This window comes from Brachyhypopomus gauderio, chromosome 3 (assembly GCF_052324685.1).
Source record: "Brachyhypopomus gauderio isolate BG-103 chromosome 3, BGAUD_0.2, whole genome shotgun sequence".
Taxonomy (NCBI): Eukaryota; Metazoa; Chordata; class Actinopteri; order Gymnotiformes; family Hypopomidae; genus Brachyhypopomus; species Brachyhypopomus gauderio.
In genome coordinates, this window is record NC_135213.1 from 31,904,392 (window position 1) to 31,923,486 (window position 19,095).

A 19,095-nucleotide genomic window follows, 5' to 3' on the forward strand; every position below is an offset into this window, starting at 1 on the left:
TGAGTGAGGGTGTGTACATTGGACTTGGATTCAAAAGAAAGTGCCCCACATGTATTGATGTTTTTCTGAATGTAAATTAAAACATACAGAGAACACACTGACTATATATACATGGACGTCATTTGGGGGGGGAAGGGGGGGACATGTCCCCCCCACTTTTTCAAAAGCCGGTTTTGGTCCCCCCCAGTTTTTACGGTTAAAACCAAATAGTTAAATAGCGACGAATCCATGTCCCCCCCACTTTTGAAATCAAAATTACGTCCATGTATATATACATTATATGTCATAAAAAAAAATTTTAGTTGATTAAGGGGAAAGCTTAAGGCCAATATATTTGTTAAGGTCACATATACTGTTATTTTAGCGGAGATAAGTGTTCTTCCACTCTCTATAAATAAAAGAAATTATATAAAGCACTTGTAAGTATTATTTTTAAGTGCTTTCGTGAATAAAGAAATGCAAGTCTAAACTCACATTTTAGTTTTACTATGAAAGAGAAACGAAACGACAAATGGTTGATATATGGTTTCACATTGGAAAGGCTCAAATAAAGCTGAGGTTAAAAAGCCATTTAGTTTCTGTTCCACGTTTTGCTAACTGCCCCTTTTGTATAAATTGTAGTTATTTATCTTCTGGTTGGTAACTCTATTAAGTTGCCAAGTCACTGAAATGTTTATCAAATCTTCCTATGCATTGGTATTGTTCTAAATTAGACTTTCTCTAAGTAATAAATATATGCACATAGACATCAGCTTCATTTACAAATGATACATTTTTCATATACATAAAACCTAGTTTTTAATTTTTACTTTTATTTGCAAATATATTTTGTTGGCAAAGACCTTCCCAAGGTGACAGACCTCGGGTCGTAATAAGCTTGTTTCTTTTTTCTTGTGTAAAGAGCTATGAATTGCCAGTGTGTATGAAAGGTGCTATATAAATGCCTTGCCTTGCCTACATGCTAATACACTAGACACATAAGGCAAGGGCTATTGCTTGTAATTATGTTTATTTAGCTAAGCGATCATAGTTATGAGTTATACTGTATAGTTGTATGTTTGTTTGTTTGCTTGTGATAGATTTCATAACGTGGCATAGCTACGTAGAGGGTGTTCTATCTTCAAGCAGATGATGTTGAGAGTTCAGTATCAATTTCAGTTCCCACATTCTAGAAATAGATGTATAAACTTCCTCCTAGATTCATTGACCTCATTTATGTTTTTCCTGGCCAAAATGACACTTCAACTAGGTGCTATCGCTGAATATTCAACTTTTACTGTCCACAAACACACAGAAAAGAAATAAACTTATAATCACATTGATTATTTGGTAGAAAATGTAAAAATGACAGTGGCAAGCAAAAGTGCATGTCTCTCTCCTTAAAGTTTTACAGTAAAATAATTAAAGTAGTAGTAAGTAGTAGTAAGTAAAATAACTTCTTTCTTCTTGATTTTAAAGAGGGGAGGGGCCTGATAGTGTGGCCATCATAACTGATAATTAAAAACTTTTGCAGTCTATAATTGATACAGTTTTCAGGACTCTTAGCAGTTACTTTATTTAAATGTAAATGTGCCATATTTTGTCAATTGTGAAATTTCACAGCAATTGAAATTTGTCCTCCGCTTTTTAACCATCTGTGCAGATAGAACACACACACTAGTGATTACTAAGGGGCTGTGGATCACACGTGCCCAGAGCGGGCCTAGCACGGCGCCTGGGAAGCAGTTGGGGTTAGGTGCCTTGCTCAAGGGCACCTCAGTCATGGCCTCAGGTCTAAGAATCGAACCCACGACCCTCCAGTCACAAGACCAGTTATCTACCACCAGGCCATGACTGCCCTTTATAGGCATATTTTATAGGCATACTATAGCTGAGTTGCTCTGACTACATAATGTGGATAGGTTTCATTGAGTAGGTTGTGCAATTCAAGTTTTTCAAAAAATATATTAAAACTGATTTATCAGTATTACAGAACATTTGCTCTCTGGAAATCAAACCCATGATTTCTGTGTTACAAACATCAAGCACTACCTGCTCTTCCAAGTCTGGGAGTTTTTGCTAATGTGCTGAAATGTTGCTCAGCTGACCTAATTGCTTATATATCTAAGGTTAAAATCTGAGATTCAAATAGTGGTGTAGCAAACAGAAGACTGTGCCTTTGCCTTGTTATTCTGTTGCATTTGTGGCCTAAGAATAGTTTTAAGATTTGATACAGGAAACAAGAAGATAGATGTTGCTATGAAGTTTCCAGAGAAACAGGGAGGAAACGGGGATTTTTAAATAAATAAATAAAATTATTTTTCTCATAAGTTTCTTTTTTCTCAAAAGTGAGGAACAATAAGAAAATGAGTAAGCAGGAATGACAAGAGAAGAAGAACAGAACAAGGAGAAGCAATAAGGGAGAAAGTTAGAGTTAAACAGACGGGAAAGCAGTGAGTGAACAGGGAGAAAGAGTGAGTATTTACAAACGATTAAAAGCTCATGGACAGTACTGCGTTGGAGTACTGCCCCTCCAACTGACATACAAACTGAACTGTGGCCCCTTAATTCCATGTGCCCAACACAATAGAGAGTCTGATGTACTGGGCACACTCAGTACAACCTCTAGTGTAATGTATAATGGAATATAAATGACTGCACATTGGATGCTATTCTTAATAGATTTTTACAGGTATCAATTAATGTAGAGATCAAAGGCAAGCTGGGATTTAAGTTTTCATAATAAAAAATAAGCAAAAATAATGTGATGCTGGCAGGGAGCGAGCGACATGCGAGGAAGAAAAAATTTGGTTATTTTCTTACTGTCTGAATGAAACAGCAAAAAAGACACTGAGGCTGGCAGTAAGACCGTAGACGCTGAACAGCAGTATCACCCGGGGAGCGCTGACTGGGCACCGCACGGGTAAGCAATGTGCAATGCCTGAGGCTGCAGCGTCTTTGAGCTTGAATAAAGCAACGGAGCCATACACACACAAAGCACAGCTGCACGTGTTCAATAAGCACATGATTGGGAAGGGGCGAGTGCGGAGTGTGTGTGTGTCAGTGATTGTGTCCCTTTTAAAAATAATGTATAAAATAATGTTGTTCAGGTCTTTTCTGTAATCATGTTATAATGTCAAAAATATTCAGTCATTCGTTTTAATTATTTTTGATTCATATTTCTTTATGTGTACAGTAAGATTCTATGCAGCCACAGCACCAATATGTACTAACGTTGCAGTTTGTTCATTGTCCACTAGGTGGCAACAAAGACTAAAAAAACACAAATAAAATATTGAATTCTCAATATAGTGTAGCAACTGGAAAGAAACATTCAATCTATCCAACGATATAAGCTTATTTACGTCTGCTGGAAATTCAGACACATTCTTGTAAGTGAACATCACAATATAGGGCCTAATATAAGAGATTTCGTGACTTGCATATCTGTTCACATTTTAGATAAGGTATTGTCAACAACAACTTGAACTCTAGCTTAGCACACGTGTGGACCACTGGTTTGGTATGGTGAGTAGAGCATCATGGCTGAAGAAATCTTGGACCTGTACTGTGTTTTAAGATGAATATTTCATTAAGATTAAGAGCTAGCATGATTGTGAACATTTAAATGTGTACACAGTAATTTTCTCAATAGCTTTATAACTCAGTGGTACCAAGAATCTCAGAAGCATCAATACTTTTAAGTAGGCTATAATGTGCTTTTTACTTTTAAGTAGGCTATAATGTAATATGCAAATATATTTGCATTTGTGCTAACATAAAAAGAGAACAGTAAAATAAAACGTGTATTTAGCATCATTTTGTCCTATACGTGGACGTTGATATTTGTCACGATGTTTTATCCAACTATATGATGACTGCTGATACACACACCAGATGAACACCATGACAATACTGCATTCCAGCTGCCTCGAAAACACTTGTAGATATCATCAGCAGAGCTCATCACTATTCACGCAGGCTGAACTTGTTAGTAGATAAACAGATGATTTACCTAGCGGGGCCAGTATGCTGCCTGCAGGTACTGCGGTCAAGCCAGCCCTCACTTAAAAAATCTTGGTCAAGCCAGCCCCCAAAAAAATTGCGAAGTTGCGCGTATTTCATAGATTACGGTAAAGGGTGATGTGGCCTGTGATTCCACATTTAAATCTAAATGGTGAACAGAATGAGTAAAAAGTAAATTATTACATTTTGTTACTTTTACACCGTTTTATATTTACAGTGTCATTAAAAAAAATCCTCCTGATTGCACTGAATAATTTCACTATAGAATGGTAGAACACCACCTACAGATGTCACTCATGTAAGATCAAGAAGATCTGATGTGGCATTTCAAAGTAAAGGTCCCTCAAATTTCCATATTTGATTAACTTTATTCTATGTTTACAGGGTCATTAAAAAAAATCCTCCTGATTGCACTCAATAATTTCACTACAGTATGGTAGAACACCACCTAGAGATGTCACTCAGTCAAGATCAAGAAGATCTGATGTGGCATTTCAAAGTAAAGGTCCCTCAAATTTCCATATTTGATAAACTTTATTCTATGTTTACAGTGTCATAAATAAAAATCCTCCTGATTGCACAGGATAATTTCACTACAGAATGGTAGAACACCACCTACAGATGTCACTCAGTCAAGATCAAGAAGATCTGATGTGGCATTTCAAAGTAAAGGTCCCTCAAATTTCCATATTTGATAAACTTTATTCTATGTTTACAGTGTCATAAATAAAAATCCTCCTGATTGCACAGGATAATTTCACTACAGAATGGTAGAACACCACCTACAGATGTCACTCAGTCAAGATCAAGAAGATCTGATGTGGCATTTCAAAGTAAAGGTCCCTCAAATTTCCATATTTGATAAACTTTATTCTATGTTTACAGTGTCATAAATAAAAATCCTCCTGATTGCACAGGATAATTTCACTACAGAATGGTAGAACACCACCTACAGATGTCACTCATGTAAGATCAAGAAGATCTGATGTGGCATTTCAAAGTAAAGGTCCCTCAAATTTCCATATTTGATCAATTTTATTCTATGTTTACAGTGTCATTAAAAAAAATCCTCCTGATTGCACTCAATAATTTCACTACAGTATGGTAGAACACCACCTATAGATGTCACTCAGTCAAGATCAAGAAGATCTGATGTGGCATTTCAAAGTAAAGGTCCCTCAAATTTCCATATTTGATCTTTTTTTTTCTATGTTTACAGGGTCATTAAAAAAAATCCTCCTGATTGCACTCAATAATTTCACTACAGTATGGTAGAACACCACCTAGAGATGTCACTCATGTAAGATCAAGAAGATCTGATGTGGCATTTCAAAGTAAAGGTCCCTCAAATTACCATATTTGATTAACTTTATTCTATGTTTACAGGGTCATTAAAAAAAATCCTCCTGATTGCACTCAATAATTTCACTACAGTATGGTAGAACACCACCTAGAGATGTCACTCAGTCAAGATCAAGAAGATCTGATGTGGCATTTCAAAGTAAAGGTCCCTCAAATTACCATATTTGATTACCTTTATTCTATGTTTACAGGGTCATAAAAAAAATCCTCCTGATTGCACAGGATAATTTCACTACAGTATGGTAGAACACCACCTAGAGATGTCACTCAGTCAAGATCAAGAAGATCTGATGTGGCATTTCAAAGTAAAGGTCCCTCAAATTACCATATTTGATTACCTTTATTCTATGTTTACAGGGTCATAAAAAAAATCCTCCTGATTGCACAGGATAATTTCACTACAGTATGGTAGAACACCACCTAGAGATGTCACTCAGTCAAGATCAAGAAGATCTGATGTGGCATTTCAAAGTAAAGGTCCCTCAAATTACCATATTTGATTAACTTTATTCTATGTTTACAGGGTCATTAAAAAAAATCCTCCTGATTGCACTCAATAATTTCACTACAGTATGGTAGAACACCACCTAGAGATGTCACTCAGTCAAGATCAAGAAGATCTGATGTGGCATTTTAAAGTAAAGGTCCCTCAAATTACCATATTTGATAAACTTTATTCTATGTTTACAGTGTCATAAATAAAAATCCTCCTGATTGCACAGGATAATTTCACTACAGAATGGTAGAACACCACCTACAGATGTCACGCAGTCAAGATCAAGAAGATCTGATGTGGCATTTCAAAGTAAAGGTCCCTCAAATTTCCATATTTGATAAACTTTATTCTATGTTTACAGTGTCATAAATAAAAATCCTCCTGATTGCACAGGATAATTTCACTACAGAATGGTAGAACACCACCTACAGATGTCACTCATGTAAGATCAAGAAGATCTGATGTGGCATTTCAAAGTAAAGGTCCCTCAAATTACCATATTTGATAAACTTTATTCTATGTTTACAGTGTCATAAATAAAAATCCTCCTGATTGCACAGGATAATTTTACTACAGAATGGTAGACCACCACCTACAGATGTCACTTATGTAAGATCAAGAAGATCTGATGTGGCATTTCAAAGTAAAGGTCCCTCAAATTACCATATTTGATAAACTTTATTCTATGTTTACAGTGTCATAAATAAAAATCCTCCTGATTGCACAGGATAATTTCACTACAGAATGGTAGAACACCACCTACAGATGTCACTCATGTAAGATCAAGAAGATCTGATGTGGCATTTCAAAGTAAAGGTCCCTCAAATTACCATATTTGATAAACTTTATTCTATGTTTACAGTGTCATAAATAAAAATCCTCCTGATTGCACAGGATAATTTCACTACAGAATGGTAGAACACCACCTACAGATGTCAATCATGTAAGATCAAGAAGATCTGATGTGGCATTTCAAAGTAAAGGTTCCTCAAATTACCATATTTGATTAACTTTATTCTATGTTTACAGTGTCATAAATAAAAATCCTCCTGATTGCACAGGATAATTTCACTACAGAATGGTAGAACACCACCTACAGATGTCACTCATGTAAGATCAAGAAGATCTGATGTGGCATTTCACAGTAAAGGTCCCTCAAATTACCATATTTGATAAACTTTATTCTATGTTTACAGGGTCATTAAAAAAATCCTCCTGATTGCACTCAATAATTACACTACAGTATGGTAGAACACCACCTAGAGATGTCACTCAGTCAAGATCAAGAAGATCTGATGTGGCATTTCAAAGTAAAGGTCCCTCAAATTTCCATATTTGATCATTTTTTTTCTATGTTTACAGGGTCCTAAAAAAATCCTCCTGATTGCACTCAATAATTTCACTACAGAATGGTAGAACACCACCTACAGATGTCACTTATGTAAAATCAAGAAGATCTGATGTGGCATTTCAAAGTAAAGGTCCCTCAAATTACCAGATTTGATCATTTTTTTCTATGTTTACAGGGTCATTAATAAAAATTCTCCTGATTGCACTCAATAATTTCACTACAGAATCCTATAACATCACCTACAGATGTTACTCATGTAAGATCAAGAAGATCTGATGTGGCATTTCAAAGTAAAGGTCCCTCAAATAACCAGATTTGATAAACTTTATTCTATGTTTACAGTGTCATAAAAAAAATCCTTCTGATTGCACTGAGTAATTTCACTACAGAATGGTAGAACACCACCTACAGAGGTCACTCAGTCAAGATCAAGAAGATCTGATGTGGCATTTCAAAGTAAAGGTCCCTCAAATTACCATATTTGATAAACTTTATTCTATGTTTACAGTGTCATAAATAAAAATCCTCCTGATTGCACAGGATAATTTCACTACAGAATGGTAGAACACCACCTACAGATGTCACTCAGTCAAGATCAAGAAGATTTGATGTGGCATTTCAAAGTAAAGGTCCCTCAAATAACCAGATTTGATCAATTTTACTGTATGTTTACAGTGTCATTTAAAAAAATCCTGCTGATTGCACTCAATAATTTCACTATAGAATGGTAGAACACCACCTACAGATGTCACTCATGTAAGATCAAGAAGATCTGATGTGGCATTTCAAAGTAAAGGTCCCTCAAATTTCCATATTTGATCATTTTTTTTCTATGTTTACAGGGTCATTAATAAAAATCCTCCTGATTGCACTCAATAATTTCACTACAGAATGGTAGAATACCACCTAAATGTGTCTCTCAGTCAAGATCAAAAAGATCTGATGCATTATTTCAAAATAAAGGTCCATCAAATGACCAGATTTGATCAATTTTACTCTACATTTACAGTGTCATTAAAAAGAATCCTTCTGATTGCTCAGAATAATTTCACTACAGAATGATAGAATACCAACTAAAGGTGTCACTCTGTCAAGATCAAGCAGATGTGATGTGCCATTTCAAAATAAAGGCCCTCTAAATTATCATTTTGATCAATTTTACTCTGCTTTTACACTGTCATTAAAATGAATCCTTCTGATTGCACAGAATAATTTCACTACAGAATGGTACAATACCACCTAAAGGTGTCACTCAGTCAAGATCAAGAAAATGTGATGTGTCATTTCAAAATAAAGGTTCCTGAAATTACTAAAATATGGAGTAATAATCAAAAAAATGTTTAGTCCACTACAGACCTTTCTATATGTCTGTGGAGTTGCTGCACCTAAATAAAACACTTCGATTCCTGTTTTCAGAAGCTAGACAGAAATTAAATTAAAAAAATAAAACAATGGACATAAGAATACAATCACAGAATTAAAAAAGCATAATGTCTTAAGTAGAATTAAGGAATGAATAACATATAAGAGCTATACAGTTGCTTTATAAAAAGTAAAGTGAAATAAAACAGAGTATCAAATGTTTTGCGCTATATTCATATTCACAGTTCTGTATAGTATCTGTATATGAATGTGGACTGCTGATGACCAGAGTTTCTTTGGGAGTAGTGCTGGCTGTACACGCAATATTCTGTACATCTAGGTGGTCTGCTGATGTGTGGGTTTTACTAGGAGCAGTGTGGGTTGTGTAGTCTAACAGCAGTGGAAAAGATGAAGAAAACTATGAAGACTAAAGTGAAGAAACTTTGACTGTAGCAGCTGTCCAGTGCTGTCTAAGTATATTGCCATCTCTTGCACTGGGTCCAAGAGGTTTATCAGGACAGACCAGGCCCTCTTAATGAGTTGGTCATTCTGCTTCCTGTCTGCAGTCAAGATGCTGCTGCCCCATTATCATTCCATTGCTTAGTAAACCTTGATGTTTTATCATTTATTCAGCAGGTTGCTGCTGAACAATGAATGGGAATTAGTTCAAATAAGCAAACGTCTTCCTAGAATTGATTAAAACAATAAAACAGGGGCATTGGAAAGCCGTTTGCCCCAAATCCCACACACATGCCTAACATTGTATTGTATCTTCTAGGAGGTCAGGCAGTGTTCTTCTTCTTCTTTCTGCTATTCCCGTTTAGGGGTCGCCACAGCGGATCAAACTCCTCCATCTGGCCCTGTCTTGAGTGTCCTCCACTGACACACCAGCCACTCTCATATCCTCTTCCACTGCATCCATAAACCTCCTCTTAGGTCTACCTCTCCTCCTCTTGCCTGGAAGTTCCATCCTCAAGACCCTCCTACCAATATACCTCTCCTCCCTCCTCTGTACATGTCCAAACCACCTCAATCTCGCTTCTCTAACTTTATCTCCAAAACATGCTACATGTGCTGATCCTCTAATAAACTCATTTCTGATCCTATCCTTCCTCGTCACTCCAAATGAGAATCTCAACATCTTCATCTCAGACACCTCCATCTCCCTCACCTGTCTCTTTGTCAGTGCCACTGTCTCCAGTCCATACAACATAGCAGGTCTCACTACTGTCCTATAGATCTTTCCTTTCATTCTTGCTGACACCCTTCTATCACAGATCACCCCAGACACTTTATGCCATCCACCCCAGCCTGCCTGCACTCTCTTCTTTACCTCTCTTTCACTTCCTCCATTACTCTGTACCCTTGACCCTAAGTAGGTAAACTCGTCAACCTTCACCAAATCAACTCCTTGTAACTGGACCTGTCCACCGTCTGCCCTCTCATTCACACACATGTACTCTGTTTTACTCCTGCTCACTTTCTCCAAAGCATATCTCCATCTTTCCAAGCTCACCTCCACCTGCTCCCTACTCTCACTACAGATCACAATGTCATCAGCAAACATCATAGTCCAAGGGGACTCCTGCCTAACGTGCCTAACCTCGTCGTCTGCCCATGACAATTGCAAACAGGTGTCATATTCTGCCCTGCTTCATTCTTGTCTTTCTGTCTTTGTTTTCATTGTCCTGTCAGTGCCATGTGCCTGTGTTTACATTTCTGCCATGTGCTCCTAGTGTCCGCCCACTGTCACCGCACCTCACACGCTCATGAATGAATGAATGAATGAATGTTCAATTTATATAGCGCCTTTCAGGATACCCAAGGCGCTTTACAATTTTAACACTGGCAAACTCCCTTATCCAGAGCGACTTACATTTTTAGCTCTTTTTTTTTACATACAAGTGAGCAATTGAGGGTTAAGGGCCTTGCTCAGGGGCACCTCAGTCATGGCCTCAGGTCTGGGAATCGAACCTACGACCCTCCGGTCACAAGACCAGTTCCCTAACCACCAGGCTTCAGAGGTTCCAAACTTCAGAGGTTCCTGCCCTTTGTTTCTAATTGGGATTATGTGGCTGAACACATTGAGCTACCGGGGATGACAAGTCTCACACAACCAATCACACACAACGGCAAGAAGCAGCAGCCAACTGCGCACTCTCTACCAGGATCCACAGCCCCCTGTGGGACTGAATGGGGTGCAGGAAGGGGAGAGAGGACAGACCCTAGTGACAGAGCACCATCCACCACTGGACATACAAGCATAGACACTCAGACAACAGACACAGATACACACTCAGGGAGAATTTGTCTGGGACTGCCAATTTACCTAACTTCCATGTCTTCGGACTGTGGGAGGGAACCGGAGACCCCGGAGGAAACCCACGCAAACACGGGGAGAACATGGAAACTCCACTCAGATAGGGACTTGAACCCAAGACCCCAGTGCAGAGAAGCAAACATGCTTTCAGTTGCTCTGGTTGTCTCCCTCTTGTTAGCCCCAGCTGTTTGTCATTTGTGCCTGTATATATCCCTGGTTGTTTGCCTTATATTTGCTTGGAGTTTTTTATTATTTTATTGATTTGCCAATAAGTCAGTATTTCTACTTTAATTTTGTCTTTGTTCTCTTGGTTTGTTTGTTTCTTGCACTTGCATCCTGCCTCCTCAGATCACCTGATGTGATAGAAGGTAACTCAGGATAACAGGTGGGCAATGATGTCATTAAATGAGATACATTTATTGATAATGATAGACAGACTGTGACGGGCAGGTGTGAGCAACGAAAAGGAAGCGATCACGCCAAGTCTCAGGGAAAAAGGATGGTTTAATAGAAAGTATGCAAACCAAAACCCGTGCAATAGATCCAAATTAAGGATATAATGACCAGCGGTCAACTGGTACAAAGACAAGACCTATATAGACAGACAAACGACCATCAGGTGGGAACGGATCACGGGCTCCGCCCACCTGAGGGGCGTACACGACATCACAAAACAACAACAACACAGCCGCTGTGGACGGAGGCGACCGGTAGGGGGCCGCCTCACCGTGACACAGACTACTTAGAGTAGTCTCTCTATATATAAAGAGTCCATATGAAAGAAAGTCTGGAATACAATAAGGGATGTTATTGGTTCAGTAAATTGTTATTATTATTATTATTTAATATTATAAAATATTAAAAATATTTTACATATACACTTTATTTTGAAATGGCACATAACATCTGCTTGATCTTGACAGAGTGACACCATTAGGTGGTATTCTACCATTCTGTAGTGAAATTATTCTGAGCAATCAGAAGGATTCTTTTTAATGACACTAAATGTAGAGTAAAATTGATCAAATCTGGTCATTTGATGGACCTTTATTTTGAATTGACACATCAGATCTTCTTGATCTTACATAAGTGACACCTGTAGGTGGTATTCTACCATGCTGTAGTGAAATTATTCTGTGCAATCAGGAGGATTCTTTTTAATGACCCTGTAAATATAGAGTAAAATTGATCAAATCTGGTCATTTGATGGACCTTTATTTTGAAATAATGCATCAGATCTTTTTGATCTTGACTGAGAGACACATTTAGGTGGTATTCTACCATTCTGTAGTGAAATTATTCTGTGCAATCAGGAGGATTCCTTTTAATAACAATGTAAACATAGAGTAAGATGTATCAAATCTGATAATGTGGAGTGCCTTATTTTGAAATGATACATCAGATCTTCTTGATCTTGACTGAGTGACATCTCTAGGTGGTGTTCTACCATACTGTAGTGAAATTATTGAGTGCAATCAGGAGGATTTTTATTAATGACCCTGTAAACAGAAAAAAAATGATCAAATCTGGTTATTTGAGGGACCTTTACTTTGAAATGCCACATCAGATCTTCTTGATCTTAGCTGAGTGACACCTTTAGGTGGTGTTCTACCATTCTGTAATTAAATTATTCAGTGCAATCAGAAGGATTTTTTAATGACCCTGTAAACAGAAAAAAAATTGATTAAATCTGGTAATTTGAGGGACCTTTACTTTGAAATGCCACATCAGATCTTCTTGATCTTACATAAGTGACATCTCTACGTGGTGTTCTACCATTCTGTAGTGAAATTATTGAGTGCAATCAGGAGGATTTTTATTTATGACACTGTAAACATAGAATAAAGTTGATCAAATATGGTAATTTGAGGGACCTTTACTTTGAAATGCCACATCAGATCTTCTTGATCTTGACTGAGTGACATCTATAGGTGGTGTTCTACCATACTGTAGTGAAATTATTGAGTGCAATCAGGAGGATTTTTTTTAATGACACTGTAAACATAGAATAAAATTGATCAAATATGGAAATTTGAGGGACCTTTACTTTGAAATGCCACATCAGATCTTCTTGATCTTACATGAGTGACATCTGTAGGTGGTGTTCTACCATTCTGTAGTGAAATTATCCTGTGCAATCAGGAGGATTTTTATTTATGACACTGTAAACATAGAATAAAGTTTATCAAATATGGTAATTTGAGGGACCTTTACTTTGAAATGCCACATCAGATCTTCTTGATCTTGACTGAGTGACATCTCTAGGTGGTGTTCTACCATACTGTAGTGAAATTATTGAGTGCAATCAGGAGGATTTTTTTTAATGACCCTGTAAACATAGAAAAAAAAGATCAAATATGGAAATTTGAGGGACCTTTACTTTGAAATGCCACATCAGATCTTCTTGATCTTGACTGAGTGACATCTATAGGTGGTGTTCTACCATACTGTAGTGAAATTATTGAGTGCAATCAGGAGGATTTTTTTTAATGACACTGTAAACATAGAATAAAATTGATCAAATATGGAAATTTGAGGGACCTTTACTTTGAAATGCCACATCAGATCTTCTTGATCTTACATGAGTGACATCTGTAGGTGGTGTTCTACCATTCTGTAGTGAAATTATCCTGTGCAATCAGGAGGATTTTTATTTATGACACTGTAAACATAGAATAAAGTTTATCAAATATGGTAATTTGAGGGACCTTTACTTTGAAATGCCACATCAGATCTTCTTGATCTTGACTGAGTGACATCTCTACGTGGTGTTCTACCATTCTGTAGTGAAATTATTGAGTGCAATCAGGAGGATTTTTATTTATGACACTGTAAACATAGAATAAAGTTGATCAAATATGGTAATTTGAGGGACCTTTACTTTGAAATGCCACATCAGATCTTCTTGATCTTGACTGAGTGACATCTATAGGTGGTGTTCTACCATACTGTAGTGAAATTATTGAGTGCAATCAGGAGGATTTTTTTTAATGACACTGTAAACATAGAATAAAATTGATCAAATATGGAAATTTGAGGGACCTTTACTTTGAAATGCCACATCAGATCTTCTTGATCTTACATGAGTGACATCTGTAGGTGGTGTTCTACCATTCTGTAGTGAAATTATCCTGTGCAATCAGGAGGATTTTTATTTATGACACTGTAAACATAGAATAAAGTTTATCAAATATGGTAATTTGAGGGACCTTTACTTTGAAATGCCACATCAGATCTTCTTGATCTTGACTGAGTGACATCTCTAGGTGGTGTTCTACCATACTATAGTGAAATTATTGAGTGCAATCAGGAGGATTTTTTTTAATGACACTGTAAACATAGAATAAAATTGATCAAATATGGAAATTTGAGGGACCTTTACTTTGAAATGCCACATCAGATCTTCTTGATCTTACATGATTGACATCTGTAGGTGGTGTTCTACCATTCTGTAGTGAAATTATTGAGTGCAATCAGGAGGATTTTTTTTATGACACTGTAAACATAGAATAAAGTTTATCAAATATGGTAATTTGAGGACCTTTACTTTGAAATGCCACATCAGATCTTCTTGATCTTGACTGAGTGACATCTATAGGTGGTGTTCTACCATACTGTAGTGAAATTATTGAGTGCAATCAGGAGGATTTTTTTTAATGACACTGTAAACATAGAATAAAATTGATCAAATATGGAAATTTGAGGGACCTTTACTTTGAAATGCCACATCAGATCTTCTTGATCTTACATGAGTGACATCTGTAGGTGGTGTTCTACCATTCTGTAGTGAAATTATCCTGTGCAATCAGGAGGATTTTTATTTATGACACTGTAAACATAGAATAAAGTTTATCAAATATGGTAATTTGAGGGACCTTTACTTTGAAATGCCACATCAGATCTTCTTGATCTTGACTGAGTGACATCTCTAGGTGGTGTTCTACCATACTATAGTGAAATTATTGAGTGCAATCAGGAGGATTTTTTTTAATGACACTGTAAACATAGAATAAAATTGATCAAATATGGAAATTTGAGGGACCTTTACTTTGAAATGCCACATCAGATCTTCTTGATCTTACATGATTGACATCTGTAGGTGGTGTTCTACCATTCTGTAGTGAAATTATTGAGTGCAATCAGGAGGATTTTTTTTATGACACTGTAAACATAGAATAAAGTTTATCAAATATGGTAATTTGAGGACCTTTACTTTGAAATGCCACATCAGATCTTCTTGATCTTGACTGAGTGACATCTGTAGGTGGTGTTCTACCATTCTGTAGTGAAATTATTCAGTGCAATCAGGAGGATTTTTTTTAATGACACTGTAAATATAAAACGGTGTAAAAGTAACAAATGTAATAATTTAAATTTACTTTCAAGGTTTTCATTTTCATAGACATTAAATACAGTTTGAGTCATGATTTATTAGTTCTGAATTAAACGATTTACTTGTGGAATTAAATGTGGAATCACAGGCAGCATCACCCATTACCGTAATCTATGGTATACGCGCAACTTCGCAATTTTTTCGGGGGCTGGCTTGACCAAGATTTTTTAAGTGAGGGCTGGCTTGACCGCAGTCTGCAGGTGTGGTTGAGGAAGTCTCCCGTGCTCACATTAGACTACGTTCAGTGCTATGGTTCCACCATGTGAGCGAGGTCAGTGCTAAGTGTGCGGTTTGAGGACCACCCACGCTAACCGCATGCTTTGATTTTGAGTATAATTCCAATAATATTTATTTACATTGATCATTTTTATGTTTTTTGTTCTCAACGCATTCCACTATGTAATAAATAAAGATCAACTGAAACTGTAGGGTGATACAGATTTGTTGTTGTCTTAACAGGAGATTGGTTATAGGTCAGTGTGTCCATTCCCTGAACAGGTACAATGAAATGCATCATCTATGACTCTCCCCCATAGTCATGAAAAGAACAACACGTTCCCATATTCTTCTGGAGGATCTCGCCACTCTCGTTGTAGATGTGCTTACGTCTTAATAGCTGTGAGGACCACATGACGCCTTTGAATGTGAGTCACACATTTAAACCAGAATTTTCCAACTTAACTAAAGCATCTAAAAAACTTCTCCTCTTTTCAGGAGTGCTTTATTCCACGTATATATTCCAGAGCTGATTAGTTGGACAAGAAATGAATAAACAATTGTAGTTCTTTAATTTACATGTAGCAATACCAAAATGTTACCAGTGTATCTAAGAAATACTTTGGATACAGTTCCAGGGTATTGTTAAAAAAAATGTTTCTCACCAAATCCAACAAAAAGGCTTGCATGGTCCAGTTTTACTACACAAATAATTCCTCTTACTTGTGAGTAGAATTTGGAGTCATAGGTGAAGTAGGTTAGAGTTACAGTAACACATATTCACACACTACCTTCTTCTAAGGTTTGGCATCAAGAAAATGTTTTAAAGCTTTTAAATCATCTTGTTGAGGGATGACCATTGGAATTTTTTCTTTCAGGATTTGTGGTGAGGAGTGTTTAACATATGTAGGTAAGGACTATAAAAATGTGAAGAGTCAAACACAGAGGACTGAACAATTTGTTGAACATTGTCAACCAGAAGCTGGGGTGTGGTTGAGTTGACCTTCATCCAGCCCATTCTCAGCACCAGATGTTTCTGAATAGTATGCCAGCTACTTGGTTATGCCGATCCATATACACTCTGCCTGCTAGAATTTGCATCGTGCTATTATGTGCTGGATTGTCTCAGGGGCATCTCTGCACAGCCTGCATCTGGGCTCCTGCCCGGTGTGGTCGATCCCACCATCTATTGATCTTGTATTCAGAGCTTGTTCCTGTGCTGCCCTGATTAGTGCCTCCCTGCTGTCTTTCAATACAGCTCTCCCCAGCCGTAGGATTTCTCCAAATCAGCCTCTGACATAAGAGCTACTGTATATCTTTGTCGCATCAAGACACCATAGACTCTCTGTGACATTTTGATGCTCATTTTTTATACAAGTTTCCTTTTTGCTGTTTGGAGACCCATTTGAGTTTGAGCAACCACAGACACCAGTGCTATCCTTGAAATATGCTTAGATTTAGAGCCGCATGCTTTCACAGAGCAGCAGACTCTAGATGTGCTCGCGGTCTTCACACACTTTGCATAAATGTGGTTGACGTTTGCCAAACAGACAAAAGGACGGAAAAAAAAATAAAACAGTTAAACCCCTTTAAGAACTAACATTAAGTGTGATGACAGAAGGCTGGGGCGTTTAAATTTCTCAATATGTACCATTTTTCTGTTTCCCGAAATTCAGTTAAGGCGATGATGAAAATGCCGGACAAATCAGAGGAAGAGGTTCCTGCTGGGGGGGGTTAGACTTGGCAGAAGTAACGTGGTTTGCTGGAGGTCACATGCCTTACAGTGACGCATGCGTTTTTCGCCTAAGAAAAAATGTCCTCGCAGCGAAACCAATAAAGGACTGGGGCTGGCGTTTTGCAATCTCTCTGTTTACTAAATGGACAACACGGATGTCCAAATACTCTGACATTTCGCTGTGTATCTGAGTCATCCCAGATTTGCTGGGAATACATCCTGTATTTTAAAAAGTCATGGATGTTTTTGTACATTTTAGCATTGCTTTCTGTGGTTAAATACCAAACAAACTAGAAGAGCTTAATCATTTTTTAATGTTTGATGATATGTGGACAGTTGCATCAGCATGACACATACAGGAATGATAAAACTATAATACCCTAAAAACGTGGGATCTTGCATTCATCCCACTCAGCTTATTCCACACCTGTAGCCTGCAGGTATTTTAATGCAGGCATTTTAATGGATTCACAATGAAGTTGCACATTTTGAATCACAGTGCTTATCATGTGGAAATAAATTATTTTTATTAAAGACAGCAGAAATATAAAGTTCAGCTGCATTGTTCAGTAAAATTGCCTCCATGTCTGTATGCAAACTTTTAGTTTTAGTATGTAAACAAATAAAACTAAGTCCCACTGATTCAACATGGCATTCCATGCAGTTTGAAAGCAAACACTGTTTCGTTGGTTTTTATTACAGCTGAAAATCCAGATGGATCATATCTGAAGGGGAGGGGGGGGGGGTCGTTTTGCAGTGATATACTGTGAGAAGCCTTTAAACCTATAATTAGGCTCCAGGAGCAAAGAGTGATAGACCCATTGCCTTAGACTATGAATTAGGGCTATTGTTACCAACCTGTCCCAAAAAGAAGGCTTTGCCTGTAATCCTTACCCAAACTGCACAGTTCCCTAAAATAAGTGGATGGCTGACGGCATTTCCTGCATCAAATGCACCATGATTAGATGTTTGGTTAGCTGAACGTTGCTTATTGTGAGTGCATTGTATAATTCTCATGCTAACGGAGAACAATGTTGGAAGCATTTGAATGGCTCGTAAACATTTTGAGCGTAGCACATTTTACACCTTGCAGTGAAATCTAATGAGGGTTAACGGAGGGAAAGAAAGAGGGAGAGAGAGACTTTGAAATTTTACATTTTAGCGTTGGAAGTGCACTGTGGGTGTCCATGAGCAAGTATTTGTGATATGAATTATAAAAATAGTATAAAACCCTCAATCACAGTGTCATGTAGGTACGCTTTAAATGCACGATATCATGTTTTAGTCTCCTTTTGTCTGCCACCCACACCCCAACAAATGCTAACATTTGGGGGTCCCAATTGCTAACATTTGAGAGGGTCTTTTTATATCTTTGCGTGGGCTAATGCCCTCACCCCGCTGCTGCATGAGCGTGGCCTTGGTCGCGTCATCTCCAAGCACACTAACAAGTTCCACATGTGAGTCTTTAAACTGCTGGTTTTGCTCCCCCAAAGCACAGAAATGTTTTGCTGGACTGGCGGAAAGGGACCGAACACCACGCTACACTTCATTTAGCATTCAACAAGGCCGCCTCTGTTATGTCCTGGGAAACAGGCCAAGCTTTCCCACCTAATACTCCAAAACAGCCTCCGGCCGGTGTGAAAAATGTACTCCGGTGGCGTTCGGACAGCATTGTTTCCGCAAGGCTCACGCGTACCACGGCACAAGCGCTTCATGAGCTTTGTGTCTGCTCTGAAAGAGCCGCCGCTCACACCGGGTCTTATGCACTCAATCTTCAAAGGAGAAACTCAGCCGTTTGTTTTCCCCCTTTAACAGGAAGTGAAGAACAAAAAGGAGGCCAGAGAATCCTCCTCTC

General features: G+C 37.7%; 1 long non-coding RNA gene across 1 annotated transcript; it reads left to right on the forward strand.

Annotated features, from left to right (window-relative positions):
- The first annotated feature begins 3,324 nt into the window (after positions 1-3,324).
- LOC143509819 (uncharacterized) lies at positions 3,325-17,642 on the forward strand. The gene is made up of 4 exons (XR_013129793.1): positions 3,325-3,371; positions 15,826-15,933; positions 16,384-16,415; positions 17,182-17,642. It is a non-coding gene; the product is annotated as an uncharacterized LOC143509819 (long non-coding RNA).
- Positions 17,643-19,095: the final 1,453 nt, after the last annotated feature.